Here is a 24,919-nt window from a genome sequence, read left to right as displayed (position 1 = left end):
GCCAACATCAGAAGATGCTAGGAAAGCAGGACCAGCCCCCTGGTGGGGCCTCTGACCGTTCCCACTCAAGGTGCTCACTTTTGCAGTGGGGCAGGAGATTTTACCCCAAGAGGCTTTTCCCCAGCTGGCAAGAAGCAGAGAAACACGCAGGCTCCCAAGGCGCTATTTAGCAAGTCCCCTCAAGCACAGGGACAGGTGCACACTTGGAAGAGGGAAACTGCTCTACACACTAGCCCGGGCAGCCACCCATTTTCTTTGGCAAGTCAGGAATGGCAAAAGCTAGACTGGAAGCACCTGGGGCTCATGACTCAGCCCTTTGTGACGCCCAACCCCCAGCTCCTTCCCGGGGCTCTAGCTGAAGCCAGAGCATTGGCCTGAGCGGCTAAGAAGAGGTTCCAGCCCTGAAGGGAGCAGGACTTTCAGCACAAAGGGAAACCTGTACAAATCCAACTGCAAAAGGACTTGAACCCACAATCACCTGATCCAAAATCAGATACCGTATCCATTAGACCGTCATGGGCGAAAACTTTCTTGAAACATTTCTTTAGAAAAGGCGGGTACTGTTTCTCGGGTCAGTTACTGAGGGGGGCTGAGACTCTCTGGGCACAAGAAGTTGAGTTCTCAGCGAGATGTGAGACTTATTTCTCTGGAGCCAGGTGCAGGACTTTGGCAGGAGGGCTAGGCACGGGGGATTGGGGTGCAGAGGACGGACCGGCTGTCTAGGTGCGGAGATTTAGTCGCACTGAGGTGCAGGAGGGAGGAGGAGGAGGACTCCAGCTGATAGGCAGTGGCTGTGGAGAAAAAGAGGAGGGGTTGCTGGGATTTTTTCCCCCTTGCATATATCTGCCTGCTTGCTCTTGTGGTGGAAGGGGTAGATGCTTCCACCACCCCTGACTAGCTCAGTTGGTTGAGCATCAGGGTCGAGAATTGAAGCCCTTGTTGGGACACTGAGGTTTTAAGTTGCCTTGTGTGCCAGGAGCCAAACGATTCCTGGTGGTGCCCAGAGCCATGTGTGGGACAGGGAGGCTGAGACTTGTGGCACCTGCCCTGCGGCAGGGATCCTGGTAGCTCAGACTTAGGGCTGGAACAGGCCCCTGATTTAGGGGGCGGCTGCAGGGTTTCCAACACTCCGATGTCTCAGCTAATTTCTCTCTCCCAAAGCCTGAGGCTTGCAGCCCCAGGGAAGGTTTCTGCACTCAGAGGTGCCGGCTTTGACAGTTCCCGGGGCGGGGCTCGATCCCTGCTCCACTTCAGGCCCTGCCCCCACTCCACCCCTTCCCCCAAACCCCCACCCCGTCCCATCTCTTCCGGCCCTGCACCTCCCTGCCCCATTCCGCTCCTCCCTCCCCAGCGCCTCCTGGCAGGTGGGAGGCACTGAAGGGGAAGAGGTGGAGCTTGTCGACAAGCTGTGTAGTGGGCAGGTGGGTGAGGGGGAGTTGGCTGCCATAACTGGACACCTTTTTTTTTTTTTTTCAGTTGGTGCTGCAGCCCCGTAGCGTCACTGACTCGCCTCCTTTCACACTCTAGAGAGAGGAGCAGCAGCCAGGGCTATGGGTGATCTATGGGGCGCTAGGTGAGTGGCAGAGGCTTCAGCTGCTGGGAGTTTGCCTGACACCTCAGGGACACAGTGTCCCTGGGATCTCTATGAAAGGAGCAGAACAGGATTTATTTGGGGTGGGGAGAGAATTGAGAGTGTCTCAGGGGTTTGTAGAGAGGTATTGCCCGGGTTAGAGATGGGCTAAAATACAAACCTCGCTGTGAGCAGGATTTGAACCTACGCAGGGGAACCCTATTGGATTTCAACTCCAACGCCTTAACCACTCGGCCATCACAGCTGTGAGCACAATAATGCCCCAATGCCAGAGAAACTGGTAAATAATCACAATGCCCAGGCTTGAAATCATCTGAAATCCAGAATTCACACAGCAAACCTGGCTCCCAAAGCACAGGGAGGGTTTGGGGTTTGTTCTCTTTGCTCTACCGGATCCTGCCCTGAGTCTCCGCATCCCCCTGCTTTGTCTCTGTTCCCTGCAGGGTGCAAAAATGTCAGGAGAGGCGGCTCCTCCCTTCACTCGGTGGTCCTGCTCAAATCGGCCAGCTGTAGCCTCATCTCCCGGAACTCGGCCAGCTGTCGCTTGATCCAGTCGTACGGTCACACGCTGACTGGCTCCCCTGTCTGGATGCTCTTGTGGAAATCCCACAGGCGACGCTGCAGGACTTGGCACCGCTGGTTTCTTTAATGTTGTGGTGCTTGCCCGACCGCCGGAACAAAGCCGCCAACTCCTCCCTCCCGACTCCCACCAACCCCTGGTTGCCATAGAAACCTCTGATGCTTTCCCGTTCTGCCAACAGCACCAGGCCTCGCTGCCCCGCCCCTTTATCTTGCAAGCTCCGGATGTTCAGCTTCCAATATCCTCTGCCGTGGGTCAGGGAATTGCCCACATTGAGCACACGGTGAGAGCTGCGTGATCCGAAGTGTCCATTGGCACCACCCTGCACTGGGCTGTCGACGTGCTCTCCTTCACGTAAATCCGGTCAATGCGACTCCTGACCCGTCCCCGCAGAAAGGTGTACCCCATCTGCAGCTGGTGTGAGCTCGGGTCAGAGGAATAGGAGGCTACCGCCCGCCCTCCACTGGTTCCACTACGGAGAAACACGTCCTCTAAGCCAGCCTCGCTACAGACCTGCGCCAGGTAGTGCTCATTGTAAAAACGTTTCCTCTGGCGGTTGGAAAACGGGACCAGTGGTCCTCAGGCCGGCTGACATAATTAAATCCCCCCCCCAATACCAAACAGCGTGCGCTCCAGAGGAAGGGAGCCAGTTCCTTCCATTGATCTTTCCTTTCATGCCTTAACTGGGGACCATAAACACTAATATAGTGGTAACCAGTGCCACGGAGCACAAAGTCCACCATTAATGTCCTCCCTGGTCGAAGCTCCACCACCTCTGTACTCGCACCACGAATGTGAAGAACAAAAGTCCAACCCCATCGTTCTTCCCTGGCCTGGAGGTCCAAAAAGACGGGTCCTTCCTCCAATCGCCCTCTGCCCATCGATCTGCCCTAAGGTCAGTAATGTGCATTTCCTGAACGCCCACCATGTCCAAGTCCAGCTGCTCCAAGGCACTGAACATCAAGCGCCTCCTCCTGGGCCCCCGAATTCCTGCCCCACTCCACCTGGACACTTTCACAGATGCCCCTTCCCCAGTACTGCCCTCGCTCAGCTATGCACAGGAGCTTTCGTCCCCAGTCCCCGCGTCCTCTGGCACCTCTCCGAGGGCCACGCTCCCTCACTCTCTTCCCGCCATATTGGCTTGAGCAATAAATCCTGTGGGAAAGACAGCTCCGGTCGCTCATTGTTAACGGTCAGGTGGGCCAACTATGAGCGATAGCCGACGCTCTGTTGTCCTGCTGGGGAGCTCAAAATCAGGGACTTGCCTCAGCTAAAGGTGCGGCTGTGTTCCCAGAGAACAAACCACTCCTGCACAGAGAGGGAAGAAAGGGCTGCTAAAGCCTGGGATTGAACCAGGGACCTTTAGATCTTCAGTCTAACGCTCTCCCAACTGAGCTACTTCAGCAGCTGCATGGGGCCTTTTTGGCCTGCTGCTTCTCTGTCCGGGATGTTTTGGCAGCCGTGGCACACAAAAAGGACGTCATTGGGAGCGGCACAGGAAGACAAGACTCGCTTTTGCCTGCCTTGCTCAGCTTGACTTGCTTCCTCGCCCCGTTCCTGCCTTAGCTCCCGGGTTGACCTGATGGTGCAAGGGGACTGGGGGCCAGTGGCGCGGGGAAGAAGTTGAGCTGGACCCTGATCTAAACTAGACCCTGGTGGCCAGAGTCTGACCACCACTTGCCTCCCCCCCCCGTTGTCCTGGCTTCCCCCACTGGGCGTCATTTAGGGAGGGAAGTGGGGCATCTGCCTCCCCTCCCCGATTTTCACACCGCAGAGGAGTGCGAACAGGAAAAGGAACGGCTGCTCCACACCCCTGTTGCCTGCCTAAAAAGGCCTTGAGATGGCAAACAGGGGGTTCGTCGCCTGGTGTGCTTGGCACCAATAAAGACACCGAGGGGAGAAAGCAAGCCAAGTTTATTTCAGAGCTCTGAAATGGCACTAGGAGACCAGCATGTCTCAAATCCAGTGCAACAAATACAAACAAATTTTCCCTTTTATAAACCAAGCCGTTTCTGTGCAAGCCTTTGTCCTGTTACTCCCTCTTACTCCTCCCACCCATCCCTTCTCTAGCAGTTACAGCAGGTACCCAGTGTGCATGTTAGAAACTTTCCCTTCGCCTGCTTATCTCTTGGCCTTGCAAGGCCTGTTTACAGCAGCTGCCTGCTAGAAAAGCTGACCCTTACATTTCTGCTTCAGTATGTAAGCCGTTAGCACAGAAGTAGGTGAAAGTTCACAAGATGGAGTCACTGTGGTTCAGGTAGGCCCAGAGCAGAAGAGCTTCATCGGTAGGGTTACCATACGTCCGGATTTTCCCGGACATGTCCGGCTTTTTGGGCTCCAAATCCCCGTCCGGGGGGAAATCCCAAAAAGCCGGACATGTCCAGGAAAATCGGGACATACGATGCCGGGCAGGGGGCCGGGGGCCAGCGGTGCCGAGCTGGGGGCTTGGGGACCGGGCCGGCGGTGCGGTGCCGGGCCGGGGGCTCGGGGGCCGGGCCGGCGGTGCGGTGATCACAATGGAGCAGCAGCAGCGTGGCGCTCACCCAGCAGCTGATCACGCTCCGCCCCTCCCTTGTTCTCCCGCCCAGCCTAAAGCAGGGGGTGGGGGCATGAGCCAGGTGCTCTGGGAAATGCAGCCTCTGTGAGCTCTGCCTCTGCGCATGAGGGACTCTTCTCCCCACATCCCCATCCCCATCCCCTGCAGTGCCTGGCTAAGCAGATGGTGTCAGCGGAGCAGGAGCTGCTTCCATCCCCTGCAGACAGCCCCAGTGAGCGCGGCAGCCCGGGTGGGGTTTGCAGGGCACAGGAAGGGGCTGGAGCAGCTAGGAGCGGTGGGTGCCGGGAGGAAGGAGGCAGGAGCTGGGAGAACAAAGAACCGAGATCATCAGACCCCGGGCAGCTCCTGAGAGACCAGACGCTGCTGCCCCCGTTGTGACCTGGGAGCTGAGCAGCTGCTGCTCCCCCAGCGGGGTCTGTGCTGGGGAGAGCCCGTCATTAACCCCTCTGTGCCTGGCCGGGGGGGACCTTCTCCGGCTAGAAATCGCCCCGGACTCTGCTGACGGCAACTCCCGAGCTGAGACTCCAGGTGACTGAGACCTTGGGACTGGGCAGGTAACTGATTCTGCATAGGGTTACCATATTTTGAACCTCCAAAAGGAGGACACTCCACGGGGCCCCGGCCACGCCCCCAGCCACGCCCCTGCCCCAACTCCTCCCCTTCCCCAAAGTCCCCGCCCTAACTCCGCCCCCTCCCCTGCTTCCCGCGAACATTTGATTCACGGGAAGCCTGAAGCAGGTAAGGAGGGTGTGGGGGGAGGAGGCGTGGCCCAGGCTGGCCCCCCCAGCGGCTCCAGCCTGGGTCGGCTCGGGCCCTGGGGTGCNAAGGGGGGGGTGGGGGGGGGGGGGGGGGGCCCGGTTTCCCCCCCCCCCCCCGGTGTCTCCAGCCTGGGTCGGCTTGGCCCCTGGGGGGCCAGCCCGGGGGCTCGGGGGCCGGGCCGGGGACCGGCAGTGCTGGGCGGGCCGGGGGTTCTCGGCCTGGGGGCCGGGCCGGGGACCGGCAGTGCTGGGCGGGCCGGGGGTTCTTGGCCTGGGGGCCGGGCCGGGGACCGGCAGTGCTGGGCGGGCCGGGGGTGCTCGGCCAGGCCCCGGGCCGGCACCCCAGGGCCCGAGCCGACCCAGGCTGGAGACGCCGGGGGGGGGGGGCAAACTGGGCCGCGCCTCCTCCCCCCACACCCTCCTTACCTGCTTCAGGCTTCCCGTGAATCAAATGTTCGCAGGAAGCAGGGGAGGGGGCGGAGTTGGGGGGGGGACTTTGGGGAAGGGGCGGAGTTGGGGCAGGGGCGTGGCTGGGGCGGGGCCGGGGCCCCGTGGAGTGTCTTCCTTTTGGAGGCTCAAAATATGGTAACCCTATTCATCGGCACTTTTGGCCTTCCACTCTCCCGAGTTACCTGGTAGCTATGCCTAGTGACACCAACACCCCCACCAGAGGAACCCGACGCCCTTAGCTGTGGTGAGTAAGAAGTGTCCGTTGGCTGACAGGGCCTGTCCCCGAAGAGCTGGAACAGCAGCTGCCGCCTCCCCATCTGCTCCAGGCTGTGGGAAATGCTCATTGCCTGGCTGCCTGGGCGGATGCTGCCCCTGGAGAGCGTCTGTATTGCTCTGTCCAACTCCCATCTTCACTGAGCCAGTCTGGTAAGGTTCCAAGTGCCCCCTCCGGCTTGGCAGCTGAGAGTCTGTGCAGACATCAACCCCCCTGCCAGCCCCCACAGCCAGCAGCAGCGCCAGCCCCCCCAGCACCACAGGGGCACTCAATGCACTTCCTGTGGGGAAATGGCTCCTTATCCAGCTGCTAGAATGAGAGCCAGGAGAGAGCAGTGTCTGGCTCACCTTGGTGGGGAGAAGAGACCTGGTGAGTCCTGCTGCAGTCTCCCCCGTAATGCTGGTCCGTTTTATTGTCACTGTAATAGTCACTGCTTCCCCTTGGGGCCGTCCCTAGGGGGTGCAGGGCCCAGGACAGATTCCCACCTTTCCACCCCAGGCCCTGCCCTCACTCACCCCTTCCCCCAAGCTCCCACCCCTGTCCTGTCTCTTCAGGCCCTGCCCTTTCCTGCCCCATTCCTCTCCCTCCCCCACCTCTTCCAGTGCCTCCTGCACACCACTGAACAGCTGATCACTGGCAGAACTGAGAGTGTTTCAGGGGTTTGTACAGAGGAATTGCCCAGGTTAGAGACTGGCTAAAACACAGGCCTCGCTGTGAGCAGGATTTGAACCTGCGCAGGGGAACCCTATTGGATTTCGACTCCAACGCCTTAACCACTCGGCCATCACAGCTATGAGCACAATAATGCCCCGATGCCAGATAAACTGGTAAATAATCACAATGCCCAGGCTTGAAATCATCTGAAATCCAGAATTCACACAGCAAACCTGGCTCCCAAAGCACAGGGGGGATTTGGGGTTTGTTCTCTTTGCAGTCGCACAGAGAGCGCTTTGAAAAGTCTCCCCTGCCACAGAGCGGGAATGGGAAATGATTCTGAACTGGAAGCTTGATGTGAATGTGGATGTCTGGACCACACGGCCAGGGACTGACGTTTGCTAGAGAAACCAGTGACACACGGAACCAGGCTAAGGAAAATGTTTCCTGGAGACAATAACTGGAATAGCAGCAGTATTGTGCAGCAAAATCTCTCCCAAGAGGAGTTAGCGCATTGGTGGTTCAGTAGCAGAAGGCACAGACACAGCGGGGGAGGTCCAGTTTTTTTTCTGGCCAACAGAGGGATGAGTTTTATTGTCTCCAAATTTCAGTAGAAAAATTCAGTCCCAAACTGTGTGGGGTGGGGGTGTCTCTGGTTTTCATTTAGTTTGGTTTGTTTTTCTCATTTGAAATGTCCTGGATAATTTTTCTGGGGAAACTGTTTGGACAAGGCCAAGGAAGCGTTAGAACAATTACAAATCTCCATGGGAGTGAGGGGGTGTCTCGGCGCGGGGGAGGGGTGGAGATTTTCATGGAGGGGAGTTGATGAGATAAATGAGGCTTTTGCTCCAGCAGAGGGAGAGGTTTGGCAGTTTCATTTTTACCAAGTGAACCCCCCGCCCCCTCCACATGCTCCCCTGCTGCTGCTGCCCCAGCTGAAACCCCACTGTCACCCCAGCACGTGACCTACAGCTTCCCGCTGACAAAGCCCTTATCTATCAGAGACAAACTCCCCTAGTCTGCCCCTTCTCCCAGCTGAGCCCTCCCCACACAGAGCGCAGGACAACCCCGACCTAGCTGGATCTCGTGGCAGATGACCCAGGAAGCGCATTGCTGACACAACATAAGAACATAAGAACTGCTGTACCAGGTCAGCTCAAAGGTCCATCTAGCCCAGTATCCTGTCTACCGACCGTGGCCAATGCCAGGTGCCCCAGAGGGAGTGAACCTAACAGGTAATGATCAAGTGATCTCTCTCCTGCCATCCTTCTCCATCCTCTGACAAACAGAGGCTAGGGACACCATTCCTTACCCGTCCTGGCTAATAGCCATTAATGGACTTCACCACAATGAATTTATCCAGTTCTCTTTTTAACGCTGTTATAGTCCTAGCCTTCACAACCTCCTCAGGTAAGGAGTTCCACAAGTTGACTGTGCGCTGCATGAAGAAGAACTTCCTTTTATTTGTTTTAAATCTGCTGCTTATTAATTTCATTTGGTGACCCCTAGTTCTTGTATTATGGGAATAAGTAAATAACTTTTCCTTATCCACTTTCTCCACATCACTCATGATTTTATATACCTCTATCATATCCCCCCTTAGTCTCCTCTTTTCCAAGCTGAAGAGTCCTAGCCTCTTTAATCTCCCCTCATATGGGACCCATTCCAAACCCCTAATCATTTTAGTTGCCCTTTTCTGAACCTTTTCTAATGCCAGTTTATCTTTTTTTAGATGAGGAGACCACATCTGTACGCAGTATTCGAGATGTGGGCGTACCATGGATTTATATAAGGGCAATAATATAGTCTCAGTCTTATTCTCTATCCCCTTTTTAATGATCCCTAACATCCTGTTTGCTTTTTTGACCATCTCTGCACACTGCGCAGACATCTTCAGAGAACTATCCACGATGACTACAAGATCTTTTTCCTGACTTGTAGCTACATTAGCCCCCATCATATTGTATGTATGGTTGGGGTTATTTTTTCCAATGTGCATTACTTTACATTTATCCACATTAAATTTCATTTGACATTTTGTTGCTCAATCACTTAGTTTTGTGAGATCTTTTTGAAGTTCATCACAGTCTGCTTTGGTCTTAACTATCTTGAGCAGTTTAGTATCATCTGCAAACTTTGCCACCTCACTGTTTATCCCCTTCTCCAGATCATTTATAAATAAGTTGAATAGGATTGGTCCGAGGACTGACCCTTGGGGAACACCACTAGTTACCCCTCTTCATTCTGAGAATATACCATTAATTCCTACCCTTTGTTCCCGGTCTTTTAACCAGTTCTTAATCCATGAAAGGATCTTCCCTTTTATCCCATGACAACTTACTTTATTTAAGAGCCTTTGGTGAGGCACCTTGTCAAAGGCTTTCTGAAATCTAAGTACACTATGTCGACTAGATCCCCCTTGTCCACATGTTTGTTGACCCCTTCAAAGAACTCTAGTAGATTAGTAAGACACGATTTTCTTTTACAGAAACCATGTTGACTATTGCTCAACAGTTTATGTTTTTCTATGTGTCTGACAATTTTATTCTTAACTATTGTTTCGACTAATTTGCCTGGTACCGACATTAGACCGGTCTGTAATTGCTGGGATCACCTCTAGAGTCCTTTTTAAACATTGGCATTACATTAGCTAACTTCCGATCATTGGGTACAGAAGCCGATTTAAAGGACAGGTTACAAACCTTAGTTAATAGTTCCACAACTTCACATTTGAGTTCTTTCCTTCACATTTGAGTTCTTTCAGAACTCTTGTGTGAATGCCATCTGGTCCCAGTGACTTGTCAATGTTAAGTTTATCAATTAATTTCAAAACCTCCTCTAGTGACACTTCAATCTGTGACCGTTCCTCAGATTTGTCACCTACAAAAGCCGGCTCAGGTTTGGGAATCTCCCTAACATCCTCAGCCATGAAGACTGAAGTAAAGAATCCATTTAGTTTCTCCGCAATGACTTTATCGTCTTTAAGCGCTCCTTTTGTATCACGATCATCAAGGGGCCCCACTGGTTGTTTAGCACAAGGAGCCAAGTGTGCAGGCACCCAAGCGGTGTAATAACTGTGTACGTTCAGTTGACATAATTCTGTAGTACAGACATTGCCTTAGTATTTCACTCTGTGCACTGAGATGTGAGTGTAAAACAGTCAGCCACAAATGCAGCCATTGAAATCCCCCAATTTACTATCTCTGCCCTTCCCAAAAAGTCATAAAGTTCAGTTCATTCTGGCTAGAAGAGGGGAAATTCAAGTCACACTAATGTTTACAATTGATTAAATAATGTTTAGAGTTTAATTAATAGAATCGAAAAACAAATAGTGATTCCTCGACACAACACTACAAGGTGAAATAGGAACAGAGACAAACCTTGTCAGTAAAGCCTTTTTTCCCCAAAGATCCTCAAAATATTATTAATTCCCACCCCACCTCCATAGGACGTCTGTGCAGGTTAAGTGCCCTGCGTCCATCTTCCCATTAGAATTGCCCTGGTTGGACATTCCCAGACCTGGACATTGGTGAAATACAGAATCGGAACAGCAAACCCGGCTCCCTGCACCAAGAATGATGTGGGGGTTTCTATTGTCACTTACTCCTTTATCATACCACAGAGAAAGGTTTTTTCAAAAGCCAAACCATCCCCCCACCATCCCCAGTCAGCCAATGAACTAGGGAGAAGGTTACAGACAGCAGAGACCTTAGAAACAGTTAAATTACAACAAGCCCACCACACAAAGTGGCCGAGTAGTTTAAAACAATAGCCTGCTAATCTTTGTCATCCTTGTGGGCAGGAGCTGTGGATCCCCCCTAAAACTGTGGGGGCCACAGGCACCCAAACTATGGTCTCACCCCCTGTGCTGTCCCCTGAGCCCCCCACCCCACCTCACAAAGCTCTTGGCCTGACTCATGCCTTGTCAGGAAAGCGCGGCCATGCTGCCCAAGCCCGAGTCACGTCCGCAGCCTGGCCCGCCCCGGCTGACGGAGCGCAGAGCCGCGCGAGTCAATGGCAGGTCGAGTCAGGGCTGTGTAACCCGCCCTCCCGGGGCTCCGGGGCTGAGGTGGCTGGGGCTACGCAGCCCACTCTGGGGCTGGGCGCAATGGAGCTCGGGCACTACCCTGGAGCGGGAGCTGGGTGCTGCAGTTTCGGGGGAGGCTCTAGGCTCCAGTGGGGTTTGCAGAAGGGGCGGGCCCTCAGGTGGAAGGGGCGGGGCAGGGGGTTAGTCTCCCCCAGCTCGCGGTTCATGCTCCGCCCATGGTGTTGCAATGAAAGAGGCTGCCCAGTCTGCACTTGCAGCGAGGTTACCCCACTACGTGGTCACGCAGAGGCTGCAGGAGACAGGCAGGTGGCAGCAGGGGAAGGGGCGACACAGGAGCTCTCAGCACCAGGGTGAAGGGCAATGCCGTGGAACAGCAGCGACACAGAGTGAACAGGGCAAACCAAGAGCCCATTGAGGGAGGGGCAGCAGCAGAAGCTGAGGTATCGCTCGATGCCTTCCTGCTCCCTCCCCCACCCCTGGGCCTTTGCTGCCCAAGGGCAGTGGGGGTCGGTGGAAGGAGAGCAACGGGGTCTGTTAAAGGAACATTGGATTGAACTATCACACCGCAAGGTGAGAAACTGAGGTGAAGGACCCTGCGTACTCTGGGGTGGGGGTTTTGCTTATGATCGTAGATTTGAATTAACTGCGATTAATCGACAGCCCTAATTTTTACTATATTAATTAAACCCATAACTTTATTTATTCAAGCCTAAAACTTAGTGTCACCTAATTTTTCTCTCTCCTAGCAAGAATGAATTGAATTTTGTGACTTTCAGGAAAATGCAGAGAGATTAAATGTGGGGAATTCAGTCTCTGTGTTTGTGAGCTGATGTTTTCCTCGCACAGGTCAATGCACTGAAATACTAAGAGAGATCTAAGGGCTGATGTACTCTGGACACTTAACTGGCGTAGTGACGTCTCTCCGGGTGTGAAAAGCCACCCACCTAACCAATGTAGTTCAGCTGACCTAAGCCCTGGCATGAATAGTGCTGGGTGGATGGAAGAAGTCTTCTGTCAATCTGGCTACTACAGCGATGGGAAAACCCCTCCAATCACTGTAGCGACTGTCTACTCCAAAGTGCTACAGCCGTGTTTTAAGTGCAGACAGCCTAAGGGCAGGTCTACACTACGGGGCTAAGTCGACCTAAGTTATGCAACTCCAGCTACATGGAATTGACTTGTTTGCTGCTGAGAAGAGAGTCAGGCCGGTTCTCTGGGCACCAGAACTTCCAACATCTTCCCAGCCCAACCCAGACTGCTGCCCTGCCCCAGCCTCTGCCCCACTGGGGCCCTGCATTTGTGAATCTAGAGCAGCATTTCTCAAATTCAGCCACCAGGGGCTTTTCCTGCAGCCAGGACAGACTCCTGGGCAGAGATGCAGGTGGGGGGAAAGCAGCAGCCCCTCTCTGCAGCGTCCAGCTGTTGCTCCTGGATGCACTGCCTGGGTGTTTGCTAGCGCTAGCAGCAGGGGATCGGCATCATGTACCACCCAGCCTCCTGGGGGCTCCAGGCAGCACATCTGCAGGTATGTGGGGCTGGGGTGTTCTTGACGGGGTAGGAACCTTCAACTCCGCAGGCAGCTGGTGAGGTCCCAACTCACCTACCAGGGGCTGAGAGGCTCTGGGGGAAGACTTTGGGCTTCAGTTTGCCAGGGCTCCAGGAGTGGGCTTGGGGCTTCAGTGCCCCTCCCATCCTCGCGTCAGCCCCCGGGGCTCTGGGCTTCAGCCTTCCCACCTCCACCCCTCCCCGGCTCCAGCCACAGGGCTTCAGCAGCGGGCTCTGGGCTACAGCCCATGGGCTCTGGCTTCAGGCTTCAACCCCCGGGGCGGTGGGGCTCCGGCTTGGGAAAATGGTCAGAGTGGCCACCAGCAAGACTTGGTGGCCGGACTCTGACGCCACCAAAACAATTGTGATGAGTCCCCTGCTCCAGAGCATGAAGGGGCAGCAGCTGAGGCCAGCGGACAGCCTGGGCTGGGCAGATGCTAGGAGCAGACACCAGAGGCTGTACTGGCTCCCTCCTCAGCACCAGACAATCAATCCCCGCACCCCTGCGACAGCAGCCTGAAGCTAAGGGCAGTGTCCATGGGGGGTTTCTCTTTTGCTCTCGCTGGGGTGAGCAGGGACCGGGGGGTGTTTCTAGCAGAGCCGTTGGAACTGAACTGGGGAACCAGCTTTTATAACAGGCAGCTCAAGAAGGGCATCAGATGAGCAGACTATTGCTTTAACGCTCGGCCACCTTGCCTGATGAACGGCCTCTTATTGCATTGCTTCTAAGGTCTCTGCTTCCTGCAACCTTTCCCCCGAGTTCATTGGTTGGCTGGGCCCGGGAGTGTCTGTACTATTGACAAAGACTAAGTGACAGGGACAAAACACTCAAATCCCGCCTGGTGCCAGGAGCCAGGTTTGCTCTTCAAATTCTGTCGTTCGTAAATATCCAGGTCTGGAATGTCCCACAACAACATTTAATGGGAAACTGCCTCAGAACAGTTACACTGCACAGAGCTCCTGTGGAGAGCGGGTGGGAATTAGTAACATTTTGAGGAGCGTTTGGGAAATTAGCCTTTGCTGACAAGGTTTGTCTCTGTTCATATTTCACCGTGAGGTGTTATGTAGAGGGATCTCTGGTATATTTTTGCGAGCTTAAAAACTAACTCCTAAACTTTATTTACTCAAATTGGTGTCACCTGATTTTTGCATCTCCCTGTGACAAAACAACTGACCCGTGTGGCTTTTTCTACAGGGTGTCATGATGTTAACGTTGGGGAATTCAATCTCTGGACTTGTGGGGGGTGTTGCTTCTTTACAGCTGACTCAGAGCTTCCAGCCTCGGGCTGCCCCTGCCTCACTGCCAGGCACACCGGGCTGTTAGCTGCACCCACTGTCCTGGCCAGGGGCCCTGCTGAACCCTGGGGGGCTGCACTGCAGAGCTGGGGTGACTCTGTAGGGGGAGACGCTGCTGTGGAGCAATGTAGAGCAGGTGCAAGAAGGAGCCGGGGTCCCTAGTCACATTCTGAGCTGCCCAATGTTCCACATCTGGGAATGGCCGAGAACAATTCTAAAGGGAAGGGGAATGCAGAGCAGTGACACTGGAGGTGCCCAGACCTCCACTGGGGGCGGTGTGGAAATTAATAATTGGAAGATCATTTGCGAAATTAGTCGTCACTGACAAGATTTGTCTCTGTTCTTATTTCATGTTCTGGTGTTATTTAGAGGGATCAGGACATAGATTTACTCTATTAATTAAACACTTAACTTTATTTAATCAAGCCAAAAACTTAGAGTCACTTATTTTTTCTCTGTCCTTGCAAGAATGAATTGAATTTTGTGACTTTCTGGAAAGTGCAGAGAGATTAAATGTGGGGAATTCAGTCTCTGTGTTTGTGAGCTGATATTTTCCTCGCACAGTTCAATGCCTGCATTGAAATACTAAGCGGGATCTAAGGGCTGGTGTATGCTGGGCACTTAACTGGCAGAGCGACGTCTCTCAGGGTGTGAAAAATCCACACCCCCAAACCACATAGTTAAGGTGACCTAAGCCCTGGTTAGATAGTGCTAAATAAAAGGAAGAATTGTTCTGTCAGTGCAGCTATTACAGGGATGGGAAAATCCCTCCAGACTGTCTGATACTTGATACCCTCCAGACTGTCTACTCCAAAGTGTTATCGCAGCGTCACAGCAGCATTTTAAATGTAGACAGAGTGAAACTAGATCTGGCTCCAGTTTGCACTGTGGCTGCTCAGGCACTAAGACTACAATAATGATAACACTCAAGTGCTTCCGTAGTTGGCAGGATTTGAACCTGCGCGGGGCAACCCCAATGGATTTCAAGTCCATCGCCTTAACCACTCGGCCACAACTACTTGACATACAGCTCTTTTACTACATGATGATTCTGCTGTCACTGAATTGTCATTTCAAATTGCTCACACCAGCTTCCTCAGCACACTCACGGCTGTGCGTCAGTGTAAGTGTGTCCATGGCTGAACAGCGAGAATTCCTGCCCATTTCCCTTCTGGCTGGAGCAGGATGAGAGTGTGTTTGTGTAACGACATTGCTGTAGATTGTTGTTCATTCCCCACTCTGACAATTCAGACAGTCCCTTTTCCATTCAAATCTCCAGCCCAGCATCCCAATAGCAGGGGGCAGGATTTCTCTGGGGCACTGAAATATTTCAGGGGGTTAGTGCGTGAACTCAGCCTTGCATTCCACCCTTGATGTTTCATGGACTAACAACAGCAGCAGAAAGAACAAGCCGAGCTAATATCTCCCTGTCAGGGATGCAGCTGCCACGTCCCCTCTGTCTGACCATCGCCATTGCAGGAGAGAAGGTTCACTGGAATCGAACCTCCTGGCTCAGACCACAGACACAGGAAGATTTCGCTGTTCATGGATCTGTGCAAAGGAAATTGTGTCTCTGTGTGAAATTGAGGTGGGAAATGAAATGTCCACGTGGTGGCCCAATGCCCTAAGGAATGTGGGTGAAGGACTCGGGCTGAGAAATGATTTAACGGGTTTGTATCAATTTATTGCCCTGATTAAAAACTATGTCTAAAAGACAGCCATTGTTGTTAGTACTTGTACCTGTGTAGGGACACCCCAGTGGGTGTCAAGTCCATTGCCTTCACCAGGGGTAGTCGATTATTTTATCAAGATCGAAATTTCTTGGTCAAGGTCTAAACTCCAGAGAAAACAATACACTGATGATAATAAGAAATATATACAATGATTTTGCAGTCACTATGGGCATAACTATGATTTAATTTAATTAATGGAGATATCCCATCTCCTAGAACTGGAAGGGACCTTGAAAGGTCATCGAGTCCAGCCCCCTGCCTTCACTAGCAGGACCAAGTACTGATTTTGCCCTAGATCCCTAAGTGGCCCCCTCAAGGATGGAGCTCATAACCCTGGGTTTAGCAGGCCAGTGCTCAAACTGCTGAGCTATCCCTCCCCCATGTGTGGTGTTTCACTCTTTATATCTGGCACCACCTCCTTTCCCTTTGGCCTTGTAGTTGACCAAGGGTAAAACTAAACATCTCCTCAGATACCAGGGAGTGTTTGTGTTCATTCCTGCGAGCTACACAGGGGTTTGATTTTGCTGTTTTCAATCCTCCAGCTCTGCCGGGTTAAGGAACAGTTCAGGCTGTCACTGAACTGAAGGCGGAAGATCATTTTTTGACAGGGAGAGGGACTCCTCCTCTTAAAGGTGTTTGGCTGGCAGCCCTGGTTCCCAGGTCTCTCTTGAGGGAAGAAAGTTTCTATGCAAAATACCAAAACTTTTAAGGTAGAGGAGGGAAAGGTGAAGGGCACAGGATGGGGCCAGCGTGAACCTCAGCATAGTTCTTTTATGTGGGATGACTCTGAACATTGACTGATCCCCACTCCCTTGTGTTTGAAGAGGTGTTTAGTTTTGCACTTGGGAAACTACCAGGCTGAAGCAATTTAATGGATGGTGACACTAGGATTCAAGGGATATTTAGTGTTGTAAAAAATGTTAAAAATACTCAGCTGCAACTTGAGCTGCCTGTTATTAAGGGCTGGTTTCCCCAAGTCAGAAACGCCCTGGGTTCCCTCATGCCTTGGTGGGAACTAAAGGGAATCGTCCCGTGCTGCACTTAGCTCCAGGCTGATGTTTCCGGGGAGGGGGGTGGAATTGATTGGTTTGCTGTTGAGAAGGGAGCCAGGCCAGTTGTGGGGGAACGAGACCTCCCAGCATCTCCCAGCCCAACCCAGGCTGCTGCCCTGCCCCAGCCTCTGTACCCTGGGGGCCCTGCAGGTTTGACTCTAGAGCATGGAGGGGGCAGCAGCGGAGGCAGAGGACAGACTGGGCTGGGCAGATGCTAGGAGCAGACACCAGAGGCCTATACTGGCTCCTTCCTCAGCACTGAACAATCAGTCCCCTCCCCCACCCCCGCGACAGCAGCCTGGGGCTAAGGGCAGCGCCCACTGGGGGTTTCTCTTTTGCTCCCGCTGGGGTGAGCAGGGACCTGGGGATGTTTCTAGCAGAGCCGTTGGAACTGAACCAGGGAACCAGCTTTTAATAACAGGCAGCTCAAGTTCAGATCAATTTTGTTACAATTTTCTTTATAATATGAAAGAATTCACCAGTAACTGGGCAGCAGTTATTGCAACTCTTCTCTCCTGCTCTTCCCTGCCGTAGAAAGAAATGGCGTTTTGGCTTTTCATGATACAGGAGTCAGGGTCCTTCACTGTCCAGAATCAATGTGCACAGAAGCAGCCTGTTGTGTTTCATTTCTTAGTACCTTCGTTCCGGTTCTGGTGCCATCGTGTGGCCATTTCCTTCCCTCCTTCCTGTCCAAAGCACAGAGCCCAATTCCTCCAGGGAGAGGAGGACATCTTCCTTCTTTCCTTCCTGAACAGCCCCCTTCCTTGAAGAGCCCTTTGCTGGGGTCTGGATGGGGAACAGCCATTTTGAGGATTAATTTAACACCGTATTTGGTGTTGATTCATAGATTTTACAGCCAGACTAGATCACTATGTACATCCGCTCTGACCCGATTCGTAACAGAGCCCAGAGAATTCCCCCAGTGACTCCTACATCCCCCACAACATCTTCTGGTTGAACGAGGACGGGTCATTCAGAAAGTCAGCGTGTTTGCATGTAAAGGGGTGAAATGATGGGAAAATTGGCCCGTCTTCCTAGTTTAAATTCTGTAACTTCTACATTGGACAATAATACTCAGCTCTTCACTGGCCATGAATGAAAACCAGGTCTGCCATATGAGAGACAATAGAGAACCACAAATGCTCAAACTATAAAAACGTGGCCTCTGCCAGGGCCGGCTTTAGGCCAATTCCACCAATTCCCCCGAATCGGGCCCCGCGCCTAAGAGGGCCCCGCGCCCAGTGGCAGGGCCGCCGGGGGGGAGGGGAGAAAGAAGTGGCCAAGAATTCCTTCCCTGGCTAGAGACTCCTTTTTAATTTTGACTCACCCGGTGGCGCTCCGGGTCTTCGGCGGCACTTCGGCAGCGGGTCCTTCAGTGCCGCCGAAGACCCGGAGCGAGTGAAGGACCCACCACCGAAGACTAGGAGCGCCCACGTGTTTTTTTACGTGTGTTTTTTTTTTAAGTCATCCCTGCCTGGGCCCCATCGAAACTGTTCGAATCGGGCCCCGCACTTCCTAAAGCCGGCCCTGGCCTCTGCATTATAGGCCACACTCACTGCTGGGGAGCTACACAGGTGTAACCCTTCTGCCCATCTAAGTTGGCAGCAACAAGGGCCGGGTTCTGTATCTAGGGGTTCCGTTTCAATAACACAATGCAAAACCGGCTCGAGCCCCCACCCAGTGACCTGGGACAATTATATACCACCCCCTGGGCGCCTCTAAAAGGCAATACTTCCCCTCTCGCAAGCACAGAGTCTGAGTGTAACAGAAAATGTTTAATAACATGAGGTAAACGACATCAGCATTAAATTGGAAAAACACCCCAAACAGGCTTCATGAGCAAAAACTCACCCCAGCAAATTGGGCTGTGTCCTTTCCCTTTGGTTCTTGAAACCAGCAACCCAAGGATCGCCAAAGTCCCAAAAGTCCAACAACCCCCCAAAGTCTCTTGGGTCCAGCAACCCAAGGATCACCAAAGTCCCCAAAGTCCAACAACCCCCCAAAGTCTCTGTCCCTGGTCAGTGCAGCCCCAGAGTTCAAGTGGGGGGTGGGGGGGAAGGCACGCAGGGTGTTAAGGGGCACCTTACGTGATCCAAGGCCGACCGGCTGCCTCTCCGTGGGGTTCCGCCGCAGCCTTCTCCACGAACCGCTCCACTCCACCAGCTGTCCCATGAGCCGCTCCCGCCGTCCACGAACTGCTCTGGCAGCTGCTCCGCTCTGCTCACCGACCTGTGAGCCACTCAGCTCTGCTCCACTTTAGCCATCCCTTGGGCCGCTCCCACAAGGCTCCGCTCTGCTCACTGCTTCTCCAGCCGCTCCGCCCTGCTCACCGACCTGTGAGTCGCTCAGCTCCGCTCCAACCGTCCCCGTGAGGCTCCACTCTGCTAGCTGTTTTGCCAGTCGCTTAGCAATATAGCTTCAGGCTCCCCCACTAGTTAACACAGCCTCAGTGATCTCAGCTCTTTTGTGATTTCAGCTCATAGTAGGGGAGCCCCAGTGCTAGTGCACCATTGGCCCAAAGTGAATTCAGCTCAGCAGTCTGTAATTAGACTTCTAATGGAATCAAAGTTAGCTCTGACATTCAACAGTGGAGAGAGGAGGTAGTGCAATTGGTGTTTCAACCCCTCAGGGATGAGGCCATACCATCAGGTACAAATACCTGTCCCCATCCTCTCTCTCTCTCTTCACTGGGTTTTGTAACCCATGCCCCTTGTCAAGCAAGTGCTACTTAGGTAATGGTGATGGACTCACTCAGTCCTTCTGTCATACAACAGGTTCACTGCCCTTGATTCACAGAATCAGGGTAACAAAACTTTATTCTTCCTGCCCCAATAACAAAGAAACTGGGGATCCCACACCAGCCAAAGTAACCACTTTGAGTTGCTGTTGTTTCATGCCAGGCGAGTGGGTGTGCCTATGCAAACAAGATCAGCCCCTGGAGTTCTTTTCCACACTCGCCATAATTCACCACCAGATGTCAGGGTAGAGCTCATCCTGACTCTGCTTACACAGGGACAGGGCTGACGCTCAGAGGAGCTCTGCATTTCTGGTCAAAAAGGAATTATTTGGGCATTAATTCTGTGGGGATGAAGGGGTTCTAGTTACCGGTGCCCTGTCCCTTTCAGGGATTGGAGCAATGCTGGAGAGGCTGACGGGCAGGGAGCTGGGGAGCCGTGTGTGCTCCAAGGAGAGTTGTTGTTGTGCTCTGGTGACACAGAGCGGGGGTGGGGATTTTGTAACAGTGGTGTTTGTATAGAGATAAAGTTTACTAACCCCTAGGTTCAAAGCTGTTCCTGCTCTGCGCTGAACTGGGCCTTCTTTGCTGAGAGTACAGCTGCCTAGTTGAATATTTCCCTGCAGGGCAATGGGTTCCTAGTTCCAATCCAAGTGATTCCCTTTAAAAACTTTTTCGAATGAAAATCGATTTCCAGACCCATCTCCAGTGTGTTCAGGTTTTCGCTGGGGGGGGGGGGGGGGGGGGGGGGGGTTGAAATGAATTTAAACACTCAGCATTTTCCTGTGCAAATGTATAAAAACCGAGCAGAGCTGTCCAGCAGCTGCAATCAGTTCCAGTCCTCGGTGTCTCTAGGAGGGACACTCTGTATCTGAGGCATGTGGGACACCTCTGGGATGATGACAGGTGAAAAAATGCTGGGTTCAATGAAAGATGAGACCACAGGAGAAGGTGAATGGCAGCACCACACAGGGTCATAACACTCAGACACGGGGCTTTACTGTCACTACCCTGAGTCCCCCCCATCCCTGATTGTGCCCCTCAGCCTCGCTCCTGCCCTGGCCTCCAGCTGCTTCACACACACACTCTTGCTCCGCCTGCCAATTTCCACCCCTTGCTCAGACCCTGCCCCCCTCCCCGACCCCCTTACAGGCCCCGGGAACAGCCTCAGTCCATGGTACTGACCGGCCTGCTTAGTCCTTGTGGCAGCAGCCAGCCAAGCAGCGCTCAGCGCCCTGCCCGCCTGCAGCCCCGGAGCTGCTGTTCTCAGCTTCAGCCAGGATCTGAAGGCAAGGAAAAGTCGGGCGAAGAGGGGCTACTCTCAGCACTGTCCTCCCCATGAGGCCTTTCAACAGGGCCTGGTCATTGCCCAGGTTCACCACGTGCCGTGGTGTATGTACGCCTCGTCCCTTGTCGGGGTGGGCAGCGGGCATGCTGCTACCACAGTTACAGCCGACCGGACTGTATTGGGTCTCGCCACAATGAGATTCAGGGGTAAGGCACTAAGCGGCAGCCCTCAGGTACAGGGCAGCATGGCCTAGTGGCCAGAGTCACCACCGCGGCCCTTGTGTTCAGAGCAGTGCAAACTAGCACCCAGAGTCCATATAGCAGCCCCCAGCTACAGGGCAGTGTGGTGTAGTGACCAGAGTCCATATAGCAGCCCCCAGATACAGGGCAGTGTGGTGTAGTGGCCAGAGTCCATATAGCAGCCCCCCAGATACAGGGCAGTGTGGTGTAGTGGCCAGAGTCCATATAGCAGCCCCTCAGATACAGGGCAGTGTGGCCTAGTGACTAATACCCGGCAGGGGGATGGTGATGGATAGAAAAAAGACTGGATTAAATGAAAGATGAGACCAAATGAGCGGTGGGTGAACGAGCGGCTCCTCCAGGGCTCTAGTGCTCAGACACCCCAGGTCTAGGCAGCCTGCAACATGCTAGCTAGAGAGAACAGGCAAACAAGGACCCAGCCCTCTGCAATGATCCTCTCCTAGCAGAAGAGCGCCTTGGAGAGGTAGGAGCTGGATTGGGCGTGGAGCATCCCTTGGGACAGAGGGCAGCTGAAGTCCCTCAGATGTATGGAAATCAGGCAATGCAGAATAAAAGGGTGTCACACCCCTCACAGCTGGGACCGAGGGGCAGCAGCAGCTGTTTGGGACTGCGGCCAGTATTGGGGAAAAGACAATAATGTTACTCACCTGGCTCCATTGGAGTAAATGGGTCAGATCCTCAACCGGTGTAAACTTGTTTATCTCCAGCAGCAGCGACTTCCCTATTTTCCTGATGTCCCATTTAACAGCTAACTTCCCTGTTCAGGCTAAAATTTCTGTCAGTGGTTTTGTAAGTTCAGGTCGCCTCCATAGAGTGCAATGTCTCTTGGTTCAGGTTGCGCTCTTTGAAACTATAGGAAAGGACATGAAAAATGCCCAGCTGCCTTTTCTGTGTGTGAGTCTCTGGGCGGGAGAAAAGGGCTGCTGTGTCTTACCATCAACTAGCAGCGCAATGGGTCGTTGCTGGATGTGCAATGAGCACAAACACTCCTCACGCAGCCTTTCTTCTGCAGTAACTCCTCTGCATTTCTCCTTCCTCAGCCAGGCAGCCCCAGACTAGCTTGTCTCAGAGACACAGGCTGTTTGGCCCCCTGGGCCGGGTGACCCTTACATTCAGGAAACCCGGAAGGATCTGGGGTAGCTCCTCTCTCAAAGGGGCTGGCAGGCTCAGACCAGGCCCCTAGGACTGTGAGTCAGTGTCTACTTATCTAGATGCCAGGAAAACCCACAGTCTGTGATGGTAGGTGGGGGAGGGTTCTGGGCCCAGCTGAGCTGCCCACCAAAGAGAGGGCAGAAGGGGCTGGGGCTTGCCTGGCTCATCTTGGAAGTCAGACTTTCAAAGCCTATAGCCCACAGATCTGGGCATTAAACCCTCCTCCCTGTGAAGGGATCCAAGGAGACTGGCAGTGGAAGGACAGAGGGAGTGTGGGTGGACAGACACATGGGCAGGGCGTGTGGTGAAGGAGAACTCCCTCGTCTGTATGTGAGGCAGACAGAATGGCTGTTACTCGTCAAATCCTAAACCCAGTGACTCTAAACTCTGGAGGGAGAAAAACTAGAGTTTGTCATTAGAAGAAATTCAGACCAATGGGGAGCAATTAACCATAGAGCCAAAAGATCATGCAGAGACTAGGGGTCTGGGAGGGGGAAGAAATCACCTAACTTCTTCCTGAGAATTCAGTGGGCTTTTCTTGGTCTTCCTTCAATACAGACACTCGGGAGAGAGGTGGCAAAAAGTCACTCACAGGAGAATGACTTTTCCTTTGCTTCCTGCTTTTGCCAGGGCAGATGGGAAGGCCATGCTCCAAAGCAAAACCCCCGAGCCAGCCACCTGAACTCTGGCCGACTCACAATGGGATCCAAGCTTCCCGCTTGCTCTGTTTGAGAGAAAGACAGATTCCCTCCTGGCAAAGGGAAAGGGTTGCCCAGGACAGTTGATTCTGCCTGGTCATCCTGCTTCTACGATTTTGGAATGAATGAACATGCCATGGAGCCCTCGGGGTGCAAAGTTAAAATCCCTGGGAGATCTCAGCCACGGGCAGTGTGTGAGCGAGATGCTGTGTGATTTATGGTGAAAGAAGCCCCAAGAGCAGCCAAGAGGGCTCCAGCTTCCGACACAAGTAGACTTCTTGAACATTTAATGTCCCCTCCCAAGCTGGGTTTAGGATTTTCTTGGGTTAAAGGATCCCTGGCCAAAGGGGATTTTTATTGTTTTCTTTCTCAGCGTTGAAGACTGGAATCACTTTGCTAGCTTGTTATTATCTAGCTGGCAGCCAGGGCCTACCCTACCATATCTGACAGCTTAGGGTCTTTGAACACTTTCACAGACCAAGGAGCACATATTCAATCATTTTGTAGGGCAGCACTTTAGAGTTACTCAGGTTTGGGGCTTATTCTTTTTAGCTCCTTTCCTGCCTGGATGTGACAGGTTTCATACACACGTGCACGCGCTGAGCCCCATTGTAACACCGTAATAGAATATAAGGGTTGGGATATTTCTCACTTGATAAACACAAAGATGGAAAAAGTAACAATATCATATTGAAATTGACAAGTGATCCTGCAGCTCTTTGGACTCACATGGAGTAGGAGCTAGAGGTGCAGTCAAGGACTCAGGCGATGGGGTCGCAGGCTCAGTACTCCATATTCACAAGCTTTTTCAGGTAGTAGGAGACAGGTCAAGGCTGGCACAGCCTGTTGTTGATGTGACGACTTCCTTTCCCAGAGGGATCAGTTTCGGGGTCCTGGAATGTCCAGCTTTCTTAGACAGGTGCTGGCACAAAAGGGTTTCCACTTTTACCTTAGTCTTTGTGGTTGACGATTTCAGCTCACCCCACATTACGGTCACTCCCCTGAAGTCTCGGGGCAAATCATGTGTGAAGTATGCCTTGATTACAGACAACATGGCCCGATCCATTTCAAGTGAGGCAGACTTTGCGTTAGTGGCAGTTTGGAAAAGTCCCACATAACCCAAACGTTTTCTTAACGTATTGGTTGTTGTGAACCACCTGCAATCTGGAGATGTGAACCCCAAAGAACTAAAAAATGAAAGAAAACCAAGGACAGTTTGGAGGGGGTTTCCATAGCCTGGCTTGATGGTTAAAAGGCTGAGTTGCAATAGCTGGATTCCTCAAAAGGGAAAAGGGTTTTCACTTCCCATAAAAATAATGGGTGGCCAAAAAAAAAAAAAGTATCTATTGTCACAGGCATCCATTGTCATTCTTAAAAAGTACCCTGGACATCTAGTTACACATTATGCATCTTTGCTTTGCAGAGAAGGGGGGAACTCAGCTGGGGGGGCTTAGGGCTCTGGCCAAGTGGGGGGGCCGTGGGCCAAAGGGGGTGGAGCCGGGGGCTAGCATCCCCAAAGGAGGGCTCCACCCACCACCCATGACCCCATCACATCCTTCTCTATCTCAGATATCATATTGCCTGTATATAAATCCATGGTAGGCCCACATCTTTAATACTGCATGCAGTTCTGGTCACCCCATCTCAAAAAAGATATATTGGAATTGGAACAGGTTCAGAAAAGGGCAACAAAAATGATTAGGGGTATGGAATGGCTGCCGTATAAGGAAAGATTAATAGACTGGGACTTTTCAGCTTGGAAAAGAGATGACTAAGGGGGGATATGATAAAAGTTTATAGGCATCATGACTGCTGTGAAGAAGGTAAATAAAGAAGTGTTATTTACTCATAACAGAAGAACTAGGGATCACCAAATGAAATTAATAGGCAGCAGATTTAAAACAAACAAAAGGAAGTATTTTCTCACACAACGCACAGTCAACCTGTGGAACTCCTTGCCAGAGGATGTTGTGAAGGCCAAGACTATAATAGGGTTAAAAAACAACTAGATAAATTCATGGAGGATAGGTCCATCAATGGCTATTAGCCAGGATGGGCAGGGATGGTCTCCTGTAAAACTGTGACATACCAGGATACAATCCAGACTAATGAGGAGCTGTGTCACCCCTGCCCCCAAACCCTGGGTGCCTTACAATGCCTTGATGAAATAGATCCCACCTAGGCCACTCACAAATAGCCTTCCAGCATGAAAGACTCACCCTGAGTGTGTGTAACTGTAGCCTGCCAAC

At 52.7% G+C, this 24,919-nt stretch overlaps 2 protein-coding genes and 4 non-coding genes across 8 annotated transcripts in view; 1 reads left to right on the top strand and 5 right to left on the bottom strand.

Annotated features, from left to right (window-relative positions):
• Nucleotides 1-24,919, top strand: part of LOC117869997 (zinc finger protein 883-like) — a 929,932-nt gene that overhangs the window by 192,137 nt on the left and 712,876 nt on the right. The gene's annotated exons all lie outside the window — the stretch shown is intronic.
• LOC117870029 (zinc finger protein 501-like) overlaps nucleotides 1-24,919 on the bottom strand; it is a 561,112-nt gene that overhangs the window by 132,078 nt on the left and 404,115 nt on the right. The window lies entirely within an intron of this gene.
• TRNAS-UGA lies at nucleotides 1,754-1,835 on the bottom strand. The gene has a single exon. It is a non-coding gene; the product is annotated as a tRNA-Ser (tRNA).
• TRNAF-GAA lies at nucleotides 3,504-3,576 on the bottom strand. Its single transcript has one exon. It is a non-coding gene; the product is annotated as a tRNA-Phe (tRNA).
• On the bottom strand, nucleotides 6,920-7,001 carry TRNAS-CGA. The gene has a single exon. It is a non-coding gene; the product is annotated as a tRNA-Ser (tRNA).
• TRNAS-UGA lies at nucleotides 14,691-14,772 on the bottom strand. Its single transcript has one exon. It is a non-coding gene; the product is annotated as a tRNA-Ser (tRNA).

This window comes from Trachemys scripta, chromosome 25, assembly GCF_013100865.1.
Source record: "Trachemys scripta elegans isolate TJP31775 chromosome 25, CAS_Tse_1.0, whole genome shotgun sequence".
NCBI classification, from domain to species: domain Eukaryota; kingdom Metazoa; phylum Chordata; order Testudines; family Emydidae; genus Trachemys; species Trachemys scripta.
The sequence above is the reverse complement of the archived record's forward strand: the minus strand, read 5'-3'. Positions and strand labels throughout refer to the sequence as shown.